This window comes from Heteronotia binoei, chromosome 21, assembly GCF_032191835.1.
Source record: "Heteronotia binoei isolate CCM8104 ecotype False Entrance Well chromosome 21, APGP_CSIRO_Hbin_v1, whole genome shotgun sequence".
Classification (NCBI taxonomy): domain Eukaryota; kingdom Metazoa; phylum Chordata; class Lepidosauria; order Squamata; family Gekkonidae; genus Heteronotia; species Heteronotia binoei.
The window spans coordinates 28,304,309-28,318,904 of record NC_083243.1 but is presented as its reverse complement, the minus strand read 5'-3'; the positions used below and the strand labels follow the sequence as shown (position 1 = coordinate 28,318,904).

The window sequence follows — 14,596 nt, the reverse complement described above, 5'->3', positions numbered from 1 at the left end:
TGGCCTCCTCCTTTGGCACGAGGCTTTAGAAACAGTTGCCAGATACCAACAAAAGTGTGTTCTGTTTCCATGCAAAGGAGGGCAGGAAAGAAAAGCCTAGGCTCAGCTTTAGACCTCTTTGGAGCACCATCTCTCATAACCTCCAATCAGCTCTGCAGGCGTCACTTCAGCAGTGTTCCAATAATAAAAAAAAAGCTTCCAGACACCCAAAGGGGTAATGAATCAGAGGCTTTGCTTCCTTCTGCTGTCAAATGACAGGAAGGCTGGTGTGAGTGTGGCCTGGTGAGGAATGTTGATATTACAGGAAGCTGGTAGCGTTGCCAAGATTCCCCGGACTCCAAACAAAACACTACTATGCGACTCAGCGATGTCTTGGTTCCCCGACATGCATTTTGTCTCTGGTTGCTATGTAGCCTCCATCATTTTCTGATCGCTCCCTGCTTGGTGGTGAGACCAAGCTGCTCCCGGTGTTTTGAATTAGAAAAAAACAAGCCTCTGTTTAGCACCATGCAAAACGTCAGCAGGACCACACCTGACTCAGCTGTTCTAATGGGAGATGAAATAGGATTACCAGTTTCTAGGTGGGTCCTGGAGACCTCCTGGAATTCCAAGTCCTTTCCAAACTACAGAGACCAGTTTCCCAGGAGAAAATGATTGCTTTGGAGGATGGACTTAATGGCATTATGGCCTGCCGGGGTCCCTTCCCAGGCTCCAGTTTGATGTAGTGGTTAAGTTTTATCTGGGAGAACCGGGTTTGATTCCCCACTCCTCCACTTGCACCTGCTGGAATGGCCTTGGGTCAGCAATAGCTCTCACAGTGCTGCTTTGAAAGGGCAGCTTCTGTGAGAGCTCTCTCAGCCCTACCCACCTCACAGGGTGTCTGTTGTGGGGAAGGAAGGTAAAGGAGACTGTGAGCTGCTCTGAGATTTTGAGATTCAGAGCGGAGGGTGGGATATAAATCCAATATCCTCCTCCTCTTCTTCTATCACAGGTAATATGAGATTTTTTTCAGTGTGCCTATTCCCATCTCACTTACAGTGACCTTGTGGCATTTTCAAGGCAAGAGACACACAGAGGTGGTTTGCCATTGCCTTCCTCTGAATAGTGACTGTGGACTTCCGTGATATCTCCCAATCCAAGTACTAACCAGGGTGGATACTGCCTAGTGGTTGAACAATGCTGAGATCAGGCTAGCCTGGGGCATCCACCGTGGGGCATGACGGATCTAGCTTCCTAATTTGCCTAATGGGAAAGCCATAAACTAGTGCCACAACCACATCCTGTGACAGTGACTCCCATCAATTAATTAGGCATGTGTGAGAAGTACTAGGGTTGCCAAGTTTGGGATAGTAAATTTTGGGACATTTTAGGGGTGGAACCCGGGGACCTCAGTGGGGGTTTGTGGAGTGCCAGGGAAAGAAGAAGATAAAGGAGGAAGGGGAAGAAGATAAAGGGGAAGAAGAAAAAGAAGATTGTAAGCCTCTCTGAGACTCTGATTCAGAGAGAAGGGTGGGGTTCTTCTCCTCCTCCTTCTCCTCCAGTTCTTCTTCTATGATTCTTATTTTCTTCTCTTCTCCACCTTCACTAGGAACTTCCCAACCAGGAGTTGGCAACCCTATGCTGAATAGACATTCCAGGATAGCCCCTACCTCTCATCTTAAGAACATAGAACATAAGAGAAGCCATGTTTCAATGGGCCATCTTGAGCACTTCTGGAATGTTGAGAACAGGTAGCGGCTGGTATAGGTTTCCAGGCCTGTGCCCATGATTCCCAGGATCTGGGCGGTGGGGGGGGAGGAAGAGTTTGGCAAGTAGAAGTGTAAAAGGCAGCTACATGTGATGCTCCAGGAAAGACCATAGAGATTGGGGGACTATGCTGCCACTTCGGGTGATTATCTGGAAATTATGTCACAGCATCAACACTGTCATTCCCTCTCGCCCTCGCTTTATTTCTCCCACTGCTCATTTGATCAAGTATGGGCAATTGAGGGAAGGCATGGGAGTTTTCCCACTGAGGGATATGCGCCTTAAATTGGCATCTGTGCCTTGGTCAGCAGGCCAGATGGTAGAACTAATATGAGCACAGACTGCTGGGAAAGGTCTTTCTGGTATGACCACAGTTCAGGCACTCAGTCAACACAAAGCGAGGAAACCAAACAGACGCTTCTGAGGTAATGCCATTTAATAAACAGAATGCTTTTTGTCTGGAGAGTTTGGCAGTCCAGCCTTTTCCACAAGCAGGGATCACTAGAGAAAGAAGAGAAACAACATCTGATTGCTTTTCTTTGCTTTTGTTTCTGACTCAGCTGTGCGTTTGGCCAATTTATGGCATGATAGCTGGTGTGTCACTTTACCAAGAGAGTGAGGCAGGAAAGCAGGCAACAACTGAGGGAGGAAAATTCCAACCAGTGGAAAGCCGGCTTGTTTGTTTTTAATACCGTTTTACAGCTCTTTCACAAGAGGTTCCTTCCTTTTCCATAGAGAATAGGCTCTTTCTCCCCCCCCCCCCCCCCCCCAGTTATTTCAGCTCTTTTCAGATGTTACGATGGTGCATATATCTGTGGATTTTATATGAGCAAATACAGCCCCCACAACATATCCACATTACTTAGAGCAGAGTCATCTGGGAAGCCTCAACTCATCCACATAGTGGGCTGGATCTCTTCCATCAGGGACATCTTGCACCAGAGGAAAGAGCCAGTAACCGATCTGGAATTGCAACCTATCTGGAACTGTAAAAAACTGAAGCTATGGATCTTAGTGAGAAATGCCTTGTCATGATTGGAGCTTAGAGAAAGCCTGGAAGGCAAAAACAGGTTCTGAATTTCCAGATACCTCGTTTAACTCTTATGTGGTAAAAATAGAAATTTTCTGCACGTCTAAGAATCTACATTGACCAGCCAATGTTCGCTGGTTCCCCTTGGCATTCTTAAGGTGGTCCTTCCTTCTGTTTGCTTCACAGGAGACTGAACTTCTATGAAATTGCCTCTGTGGACTTTGGGGGAAAAAAAAAATATATATATATATATATATATATATATATATATATATACACACACACACACACACACACACACACACATACACACACACACACACACATCATTAGGCATTTGGCTCTTCTGCTGATGTTTCATTTGCTATAAATATATTTTGATAAGACCAGTTATATTTTTGTGTTAGAGTAACTTAATTTGTGTTAGCTTTCAGAAGCACAATTAAGACTAATTTATACACGGAAGTGTTGCTTTGTATCTCTACCACCTGGGGGCTGGCAGCCCTCACCACTGCACATGGAAAACTTGTGGGATTCAGCCTAGTTGTTTTCAGTGTGTTTGTATTGAAAGCCAGTGTGGTGGGGTCATTTGAGTTTTGGACTAGGGTTTGAGACACCTAGGTTCAAATCTGTACTCCACCATGGAAGCTCATGGGTGACCTTGGGCCAGTCATATCCTCCCAATTTAACTTACCTCATCATATGCCATTAAAGGTTGTTGTTGAAACTTACCTCATAGCGTTGTTGTGAGGATAAAATGGAGGAGAGGAGAAGGATGTAAGCCACTCTGGGCCCACACTGAGGAGAAAGGTGGTATATAAATGAAGGAAACAAATGCAGAGCAGAACAGGATTGTCCAGTACTGATCCTTCATTGGTTATAATTCCAGTTCTCTGGCAAGCAGAGTGAAAACATTCGCCATGGGGGCACCCTTGGAATCCCCTGCCCACAACTTTTGCTAAGCTTCAGGTGCCAGGTGAAAGAAAAAGAAGAGATTGGATTTATACCCCACCCTTCACTACCCGAAGGCATCTCAGAGCAATTTACAATCTAATTTCCCTTCCCCTCCCAACAACAGACACCCTGTGAGGTTGGTGGGGCTGAGAGAGCTCTGAGAAACTGCTCTTGAGAGAATAGCCCTGAGAGAATTGTGACTGATCCATGGTCACACCACCAACTACATGTGGAGGAGTGGGGAATCAAACCCAGTTCTTGCAGATAAGAGTCCGCACACTTAACCACTACACCAAACTGGCTCTACTTAACCTTGCACTTAACCACTACACCAAAGCATTATTATTTCCCTAGCTGTTTTGTTTCTACCTTTTGTCACTTTCCCTATTGCTACTATAGTGGACTTTCTGCAATTAGTAATGCTCTTTATATTCACTGGTGTTTTAAAATAAAACTGGTCCCATGGCTGCTGCTCTCTTCATCCTTTTTATTCCAGCATTACTGTTCATACCAATTTGTGCTTGAGATATCCTAGTTGGTGAGCCATTGCTGAACTGTCACTCTTTAACTCAAGCTAAAATCATAGAATCAGAGTTGAAAGGGACCTCCAGGGTCATCTAGTCCAACCCCCTGCACAACGCACAAACACCTCCCCCTAAATTCACAGGATCTTCATTGCTGTCAGATGGCCATCTAGTCTCTGTTTAAAAACCTCCAAGGAAGGAGAGCCCACCACCTCCCGAGGAAACCTGTTCCGCTGAGGAACTGCTCTAACGGTCAGGAAGTTCTTCCTAATGTTGAGCCGGAAACGCTTTTGATTTAATTTGAACCCATTGGTTCTGGTCCTACCTTCTGGGGCCACAGAAAACAATTCCACACCATCCTCTATAGGACAGCCCTTCAAGTACTTGAAGATGGTGATCATATCACCTCTCAGCCGCCTCCTCTCCAGGCTAAACATCCCCAGCTCCTTCAAACTTTCTTCATAGGACTTGTTGTCCATCCTTGTACCAAATTTCTAATCTGGGTTGTTTTTAACAGTTCAGCTCCAATTAAGAACCGTAAAAGTCTTTCAAGGAATTGTTTGGTTTCTGCCCCCAGATTGGCAAAAGGATGATTTAGGCTAGGAAGAAATCAGAACCAGGAGACCTCCTTCTGTCTCTGCACCACCCTGGCTCAAACAAATATTCCTTGCAGCTTCAAACAGCTTTTTAGTCCATAGTGAGAAACAGTCTTTCATTTGGATGACTGTTCCTGGGATTGTGTGTGCGCGCGCACGCATGCACAAAGTATTTTCACTAATACAGTTTGAGTCCAGTGACACCTTTAAGACCAACAGTTTAATTCTGGGTGTAAACTTTCGTGTGCACAGACACTTCTTCAGATACATTGAAACAAGACTTCCTCAACTATTTACAAATAGGTGGAGGGTTATCGCCCAGATACTTACACACCTTGACTCTCTAACTAGCCTTAAATTAGGGTTGCCAGGTCTGCATTGGAAAATACCTGGAGACTTTGGGGGTGGAGCCAGGAAAGGATGAGGTTTGGAGCAGGGAGGGGCCTCAGCATGGTACAATGCCATAGAGCAAGGGTGGTCAACGGTAGCTCTCCAGATGTTTTTTGCCTAAAACTCCCATCAGCCCCAGCCAGCATGGCCAATGACTGGGGCTGATGGGAGTTGTAGGCAAAAAAACATCTGGAGAGCTACCGTTGACCACCCCTGCCACAGAGTCCACTCTTCAAAGCAGCGATTTTCTCCATGGGAGCTGATCTCTGCCAGCAGGAGATCAGTTGTCAATGCAGGAGGTCTCCAAGCCCCACCTGGAGGCTGGCAACCCTAGGCCCAGCTGATGTGGCTGTGGATTCCAGGAGCAGCTGGGATCTGGGAAGCTGCTGCAGCGGATGCCAGGAGAGGCTCCAGGTCCAACCATATCACCAGAGCACTCCAGCTGTGTATGGGCTTTCATAGTGGACTGCATTACGCCTCCTTGATGAAGACTGGATGACTGAAATGTGCAGAATCATAGAGTTGGAAAGGACCTCCAGGGTCATCTAGTCCAACCCCCTGCACAATGCAGGAAACTCACAAACACCTCCCCCTAAATTCATAGGATCTTCATTGCTGTCAGAGAGTCATTGCTGTCAGATGGTCACATTTAGGGTACAATGGGATGTCTGTACACCGCCATTGAAAAATGTGTGGCCCTTGAAACTGATGGACTTTAAGAATTGTGGACTTCAAAGTTTTTGAATATTTTTGCACTAGCACTTTGGAATAATTGTGAAACTTACCACAATGTTGAAATTAATGTGTATTTTACATTTGCATGAATCAGATATGGTGTTTATGTGACTTAGAGATTTGAGTGTTATTCATGAATTTAATATTGATTATAAAGTGACTAGAAATAGTACCTGAATTGTATTAGTACCGTAATTACCAGGGGTTGTTTTGTAGAAAAATAGATGGTGGAGCTCATCCAGGAATTGTTATTCAGCTGCACCTACTATTCAATGGACAAGGTGCGGAGGAGGAGCGGGGGGGAACTGTCAGAAAGGTAAGAACATAAGAGAAGCCATGTTGGATCAGGTTAATCTCCAATCCAGTCCAACACTCTGTCACACAGTTGCCATAAATTATATACACACAGACACAGACACACACACACACATATATACACACTGTGGCTAATAGCCACTGATGGACCTCTGCTCCATATTTTTATCTAACCCCTCTTGAAACTGGCTATGCTTGTAGCCGCCACCACCTCCTGTGGCAGTGAATTCCACATGTTAATCACCCTTTGAGTGAAGAAGTACTTCCTTTTATCCGTTCTAACCCTACTGCTCAGTAATTTCATTGAATGCCCATGAGTTCTTGTATTGTGAGAAAGGGAGAAAAGGACTTCTTTCTCTACTTTCTCTATCCCATGCATTATCTTGTAAACCTCTATCATGACACCCCGCAGTCGACGTTTCTCCAAGCTAAAGAGCCCCAAGTGTTCTAACCTTTCTTCATAGGGAAAGTGTTCCAGCCCTTCATTGCTGTTCAGGACCTGTGCTCCTGTGAGCTCCTGCTGAATTCAAGGCCTGGTAATTACGCATGGATCTTATTCTCCTCTCACTCCTGGAGAAAACGGCTGCTTTGAAGGGTAGACTCTATGGTACTGTACTATGCTGAGGCCCCTTCCCTCCCCAAACCTCACCCTCTCCCGAGTCCCAGATCCACCCCCAGGGTATCCAGGTATTTTCCAACACAGACCTGGCCACCCTATGGGGGGTGGGGCCTGGAGTCGTGATGGTGTGGGTGGGGGAGATGGGATTCCCCACCCCCACCCCCCGCCACAAGTCTCCTGGGCATCCCACTTGTAGAACTCAAATAGTAACTTGTAAATGTTTCAGACAGAAGCTCTGTTTACCAGGAAGCATTCTACACAGCCAATTGGAATCAGTGCTGGGCAAAAGCCTTACTTAGCCCCACCCGCATTCTGAAAGCACTAGGCGGGCTCCTAGAGTTTCCATTCCCCTGTTGGAGGCAGGAAACCCCTGCCCCAGGCCCTGCCACCCCCAACACTAATCAGTGGCTGGTGGGAGGACTGACAAGGAGCAGGAGGGACACCCAGGCTTATGTCGCTGGTGACATGGCAACGTCATTTCTGGCGTTTACCAGGAGTGATGTCATCACGTCAGCGATGTCAAGGTGGCACTCTGGTATTTGGGCAAGCCCTCTATGGTAGAAGCTGTTTTTTGCCCAAATACCTGAGCATCACCACAACATGATGACATCATTTCCAATACCAGGCAGGAGTGACATCATCATGTTGTCAGCAACATATCTGGGCTTCCCTCCTGGTTGCTAAGAAAACTCTTTCTTCCAATATCTCAAGATGGGCTTCTTTAATCTAGGAACACTATTAAGCAAAAATTCCACCTGAGATCTCTGGCTGAGAAGGATTTTCTGTGTTACTTCGTGTTTTCCCTCATTAGCTGCCGACCCTGGGGGTTTTTTTTGTTTTTCGTGTTAAAACATTAGCTGCCAACCCTGTTAATCTTCGTCTACAGTGAAAAGGGCTTTTTATTCTCTCTCTTGGTTTCTGGTGTTTGCAAGGATCGGAGACTTATCCATCATTATCTGACATTTACTTGTCCGTATCAGATTTTTCACACTTGAGTGCATTGTGGGAACTGGGGCAGGGACAGACATTTGCAAATTGCCTTTTGGTCTCCCAGCAGAGCGGCTTTTAACAGCCCGTCTGAGTTGCAGAAGATGGCAGGTGATAAATGCTGAGTGCCGTACTGTGAAGATATTCACCTGCCGACTTACTTGCGCCCAGCAAAGTGATGTTGGAGGCACTACAGCACAAACAGGCATTTCATTTTTGGGTCAACTGGCATTCTCAGTCATTTCAACGACCTTCTGAAAGGCCCTAGAGGAGTTTCTTTCCTAGGATTTCCACTCTCCAGGTGGGGCCTGGAGATTTCCTGGAATTACAACTGACCTCCAGACAACTGAGATCAGTGCCCCTAGAAGGAGGGCTGATACGGAGGGTGGGTTCTATGGCATCATTTCCTGCTGAGGCCCCTCCCTGCCCCAAACCCCACTCCCTCCTTGCGCTGCCCTTAAATCTCCAAGAATGTCTCAACACAGAGTTGATGACCCTACTTTTTAAATATATGCTAATATTAACTGGCAGACCTTGTTTCCCAGTACACTTTTCTTAGCCTTGGTCAAATTTAGAAAAATTGTTTATGAAACCAGATGAGGGTTTCCGGATCCAGACTGGGAAACTCCTGGAGTGTTGGGGATGGAGCCTGGGAAGGGCAGGACCTTGGTGGAGTACAAGGCCCTAGAGTCCACCCCCCAAAGCAGACATTTTCTCCAGGGGAACTGATCTCTGTAGTCTGGAGATGAGCTATAATTCCAGGGAATCCCCAGGTCCCACTTGGAGGCTGGCTTCCTAGTTGCTGAATTTTGTTTACTTGTTTAGCTTCTATGCCTTGCTCAGTAGTAGCCTGAGAAGCAGAAATTGCAAGCTTTTCCTAGAAGGGATGGGAAAAATCTACACATCCAACTTTTCTAAAGCAGAGATCCGTTGTGCTAGGCATTTAGGTGCCACTGGACGCCTGCTTTATTTTGCCCCTACCAACCAACACAGCACCCTGTCCAGAATTATCATACTGCTTTTCTGTTTCTATTGCAGTTGTAGAGAGTTCTGGAAGAGTCCAACTATAAAAGGGGGTAGGGTTGCCAAGTGACAGTGTTGGAAAATACCTGGAGACTTTGGGGGTGGAGCCAGAAGAGGGTGGGGTATGAAGAGGGAGGAGCCTCAGCTTGGGACAATGCCATAGAGTCCACCCCTGCAAGCAGCCATTTTTTCCAGGGGAGTGATCTCTGCCAGCTGGAGATCACTTATAAAAGTGGGGGATCTCCAGGCTCCACCTGGAGGCTGCCAACTCTAAAAGGGGGTGTGAGGCAAAGCACCCCTGGATTCCCACCCCCAAGGGTTAATGTAAGTGGTTGCATCCTACAGATGTTACTGATTGGTCTCTTGGCTTACACAGCCCTTTTCATCTTCAAGGCCAGAGCTGGAAGTGTGGCAATTAGCTTCTCATGGGAATCTGTGGCTCACAGGATGGAAGGGGGGGGGGAAATAAGGAGTGATGAGGTAATTTTCTAGAGGGTTCTAGCAAGAATGTGTCCTCATTGGGTATCATCATTACCTGATGCTGCTTAGACAAAAAACCCACAACTATAACTGAACCAAGGGACTTGTGAAAAGATGCTAGCTTGGGTTCTGATGGACTGAGGGCTTGGACTATAATATGTTTATATCGTAATAGCAGTGCAAGAGAATGCATGAGCTAAGGCATCTAATGCAGGTCTTGGGAAATGTGTTAGAAAGTTAAGCTAGCTTTCTTGTTTTTCTGCTGCATGACTTTAGAGCATTGTGTTGTCTGTAGATAAAATCTTTTGACAGAAATTAAATCAAACTTCATTTCTTTTAAATAAAGGTTTGGTTACTTATGTACAACAGTTCTGGGAACCCACGGAATTCAGCTTTGGGCCACTTGATAGGGCAGGGGGAACTTGGTGATCCTTTTCTGCAATAGTTTTAAAACCCTTCAGATTTCGTTTCCTTAGCCTGGAGAAAACAGTCACAGCTAGATAGGAGCCTAGCACTGAGCCCAATACTCCCTTTGTCCCATCTAATTCAGTGGCCTAAAAAAATTATTATATAATATCATTATTATAATATAACCAGGGCTTTTTTTTTCTTAGCAGGAACACATGGGAACAAAGCTCCAGCTGACAGTGGCAGGGGGTGTGGCCGGTTTGGTGTAGTGGTTAAGCGTGCAGACTCTTATTTGGGATAATTGGGTTTGATTCCCCATGCCTCCATCTGCACCTGTTGGAATGCCTTCAGGTTAGCCATAGCTCTTGCAAGAGTTGTCCTTGAAAGGGCAGCTGCTGTGAGAGTCCTCTCAGCCCCACCACCTCACATGGTGTCTGTTGTGGGGGGAGAAGATATAGGAGATTGTAAACCACTCTGAGTCTCTGATTCAGAGAGAAAGGCGAGGTATAAATACTCCGGATTTATATAAACCAGCTTCAGTTCACAGAAAATCTGGCTTAAACATGAATGCAGAATCCCCCTGAGTCTCTGATTCAGAAAGAAGGGCGGGGTATAAATCTGCAGTCTTCTTCTTCTTCTAATATGCAAAGGAGTTCCTGCTGGACTTTATCTACAAAACAAGTCCTGAATAAATATATAAAAGAGCATGGGTGAGAAAATAGACCCCTGTGGCATCCCACAGGATGCATTCCACCCAGTTGATTCTGCCCCTCCAGTGGAGACTTGTTGCACCTGGACAGACAGAAAAGAGCAAAACCACCAAATACCAACTCCATATTAAAGCTGATGGAGAAGAACAGAGTGGTCAGCTGTGTCAAAGGCTGCTGAGAGAGATTCAATAGTATCAACAGGGAAGATTGTCTCCTGTCCAACTTCAAATCAAGATTGTCTCCCAGGGCCACTAAAGCCATCTCAGTGCCCAACCGAGGCCTGAAATCAGAATGAAAAGGGTCAAGGGCAAATGCATCAGTAAAGGGACAGGATTTTTTTATTTCTCTTGACAACTGGCCAGTGGCCACCTTAATACTATCCCAGGCCAACTTTCTGTTCCTTCAGTATTGGGATAACAAATTATTTCAACGAGTGCAGTTTCTTTGGGCAATTTCGTATAATGGTGAGAAGCGGAAATGCAGAAATTTTAAGTACCTTCATCCTGCGGAGACTCAAGACATTTAAGAGAAAGAAAACCCCTGAACTGGGCTCCTTACTACTGTGGCCCTTGGGGACATAAATATGACAGGGCTTTTTTTGTAGCAGGAATTCCTTTGCTTATTAGGCCCCACACCCCTGATGTAGTAGCCAATCCTCCAAGAGCTTACAGGGCTCTTAATACAGGGCCTACTGTCAGCTCCAGGATTGGCTACATCAGGGGTGTGTGGCCTAAAATGCAAAGGAGTTCCTGCTACAAAAAAAGCACAGCATTTGCAATGGCTGCAAAGGAGTTATTCATAATTTGTGACTAGAATTGCAAACTGCCTGGAGGGAAAAAGTGTCCTGTCCCTTTAACAGAGGCTTCAAGGGGTGTTATTTACCATATGATGTTACTGACTTCCCTGCCATGACAAGATTCAGCTGCCCATTTCCACGCATTAAGCATATTAAAGGGACAATTTTTCTTCTCCAGGCATATTGGCACCCCTACATGTGACCCACCAAGCTTAGGTTCAGATAGCCAGTTTGGTGTAGTGGTTAAGTGTGTGGACTCTTATCTGGGAGAACCGGGTTTGATTCCCCACTCCTCCACTTGCACCTGCTGGCATGGCCTTGGGTCAGCCATAGCTCTGACAGAGGTTGTCCTTGAAAGGGCAGCTGCTGTGAGAGCTCTCTCCAGCCCCACCCACCTCACAGGGTGTCTGTTGTGGGGGAGGAAGGTAAAGGAGATTGTGAGCCGCTCTGAGACTCTTCGGAGTGGAGGGCGGGATATAAATCCAATATCTTCTTCTTCTTCTTCTTCTAAATATTCACAGGAGAACTATCTGGTGATTGACAGCTCCCCTCTCTTTTTATAATCCCTGCTAGGAAGGGGGTGAGAAAAGCCGCTTTTCCAAACCCTTGGTTTTGCAGTTATCTTCCTCATGTAATGAAATGGAAGACTAAGAATAACTAACAATAAATAAGCATTTGTGTAGCACGTTTCCTGTGTTCCAAGTGCCACTTTTACTTTCCCGCGTCCCAAGGGCAGACAGAACAAATGCTTTAGTTTTTAAACGATTTTTTTTGTTTCTGCTTGTTACCTGTTTATATTTCATGTCCTTAATTGACCTGGTGCATTTGTCATGCAAGATCTCGTTTTGACATGCATCAGAGTTTAGTGTTGCCAACCTCCAGGTGGTAGCTGGAGATCTCCTAAGATGGCACAGATCAGTCCCTCTGAAGAAAATGACTGCTTTCGAAATCTTTTATAGCTGCCACTAGGCAAACTAGGTGATTGCCTAGGGCACCGGCCTTCTGGGGGTGAAAAATTGGGTGCTCCCCATGTGACTCCGTGATGTTATCAGTGCAGGGGTGGGGCGTCAGAAATTAGCCTTGTATAGGGTGCCAGACGGCCTAGGGCCAGTCCTGTGGCTAGGATCTCTCTCCTCCTCAAAACCCACCCTCCTCAGGCGCCGCATCCAAATCTCCAGGAATTTCCCAACCTGGAGTTGACAACCTTAGCAGACCTTAAAGCATGCAGAAGGAACTGTTCTTCCTCATGGTAAAATCCTCCCGGTAGACCATGAAGGCAGCAAAACCAGGTCACCCATATATAGCTGAGGCAGAAAAATAGGACTTTGGTTAATTTACAGAATGGGGTGGGGGGAGGACCCAAAATAACCTAATGGGAACTGTATGCTCTAAGGGGCACTGGATACTGAGAGCAAGTGGGTCAAGTTAAAAGGGGGAGGGGGAGTCAGGAGGGGAACTTTGCATGCTCAAGCGCTTAAGAGTGTAGAGAATCTTGGAGATTCAGATGCCCACAGAGAATTTTCAAATAAGAACATAAGAGAAGCCATATTGGATCAGCCAATGGCCCATCCAATCCAACACTCTGTGTCACACAGTGGCCAAACAAACGAGGTGCCATCAGGAGGTCCATCAGTGTGGACAGGACACTAGAAGCCCTCCCACTGTGCCCCCCCAAGCACCAAAAATACAGAGCATCACTGCCCCAGACAGAGTGCCAACAATTCGCTGTGACTAATGGCCACTGATGGACCTCTACTCCATATATTTATCCAGTCCCCTCTTGAAAGTTGTCTATGCTTGTAGTTGCCACCACCTCCTGTGGCAGTGAATTCCATGTGTTAATCACCCTTTGGGTGAAGTATTTCCTTCTATCCATTTTAACCCGACTGCTCAGCAATTTCATTGAGAGCCCACGAGTTCTTGTATTGTGAGAAAGGGAGAAATGTACTTCTTTCCCTACCTTCTCTAATCATCCTTGGGGGTTTTCAGCTTTTCCCACCCTATTTCAAACTAATGGGTTTCACCAGTTTACCATTCTTTGAGACACTACTGCTCCAGAAGCTAACTTTTAGGCTGCATCCTGCCCATGGAGTCCGAAGCAACAGCATTCTACTGATCGCCCCCATTCAGCAGGCATCTCTCCATTTCTTCCTTGCTGGCTGCTGCTATAGGAAATCAACATAAGGTTGACATCAGTTGTTTTCATTTATGTAGTCCGGAAACATCATTCATTTTTAGTTTCCATTCGTGTAGGCTGGAAAGGACATCATTCATTCAAGTTCCTGACATACATCACTGCCTAGTAATTTTTACAGTTAAGCTCCTGACCAAACATAATTGCCTAGCCATTGCATTCCACTGTTTTCCTGGTCATTTCCCTATACTTTTCAGACTTGATTTGTGGTGATTCTTGTTTCCAGCTAAACCACAATTATAGTGCTGGTCCCCTTCTGTGTGGACCAGCTAAGAGCTATTTAGACTTCCCATCACTACCATCCCATTAATTTTCACACGAGGAAAGAGAGCCAAGAAGCAGAAGCCTCTTTAGGTAGAAAACTGCAGTTATGAGTTAACCTTTGGCAGGATCTTGCTCATAGAGAAAAGTAGAGCCAGATTTCTTAGGGCTGCGTAGAACCACAATTTCAATCCCATTTTCGGATGATTACAGAAAAGGAAAGCTTCAGCACCACTGATAGCCTAGAGCTTCTGTTGTGGAAGCAACTCAGTTTTATAAGAGATCAACTTTTCTATTTAAAATGCCTAGAGATAGTACCTAAACCGCAACAGTATCAGAGCTGGTTAAAGGGTCGAAGCCCTATGCTAAGTCAAGGCATGTTGAGGTCCTATGCTACAACAAGGGTTTCATATATTTCCTGACCCCTCAATGGACTATTCTAACCAGGGGTGGAATTCTAGCAGAAGCTCCTTTGCATATTAGGCCACACCCCCTGATGTAGCCAATCCTCCAAGAGCTTACAAAAAAGACTCTTGCAAGCTCTTGGAGGATTGGCTGCATAAGGGAATATGCAAAGGAGCTCCTGCTAGAATTCCACCCCTGATTCTAACACTGAAATATAGTAATTCGTATTTATTTAGAGGCCTCTCATTATCTGAGGCCGTAAACTACAGCTTACTTAGATTGTGCATAAATCCTACTCTGAATAGAAAGAAGTGCAGCTAATGATGATGATATCAAGTTGCAACTGACTCCCAGCAACCCCAAGACCATGAGTCAAGAGATGAGCAGAGGTGGTTTGCCACTGCCTACCTCTGCACAGCAACA

General features: G+C 45.8%; 1 protein-coding gene across 1 annotated transcript in view; it reads left to right on the top strand.

The window, feature by feature from the left end:
* WDR20 (WD repeat domain 20) overlaps positions 1-14,596 on the top strand; it is a 505,375-nt gene that overhangs the window by 220,918 nt on the left and 269,861 nt on the right. The window lies entirely within an intron of this gene.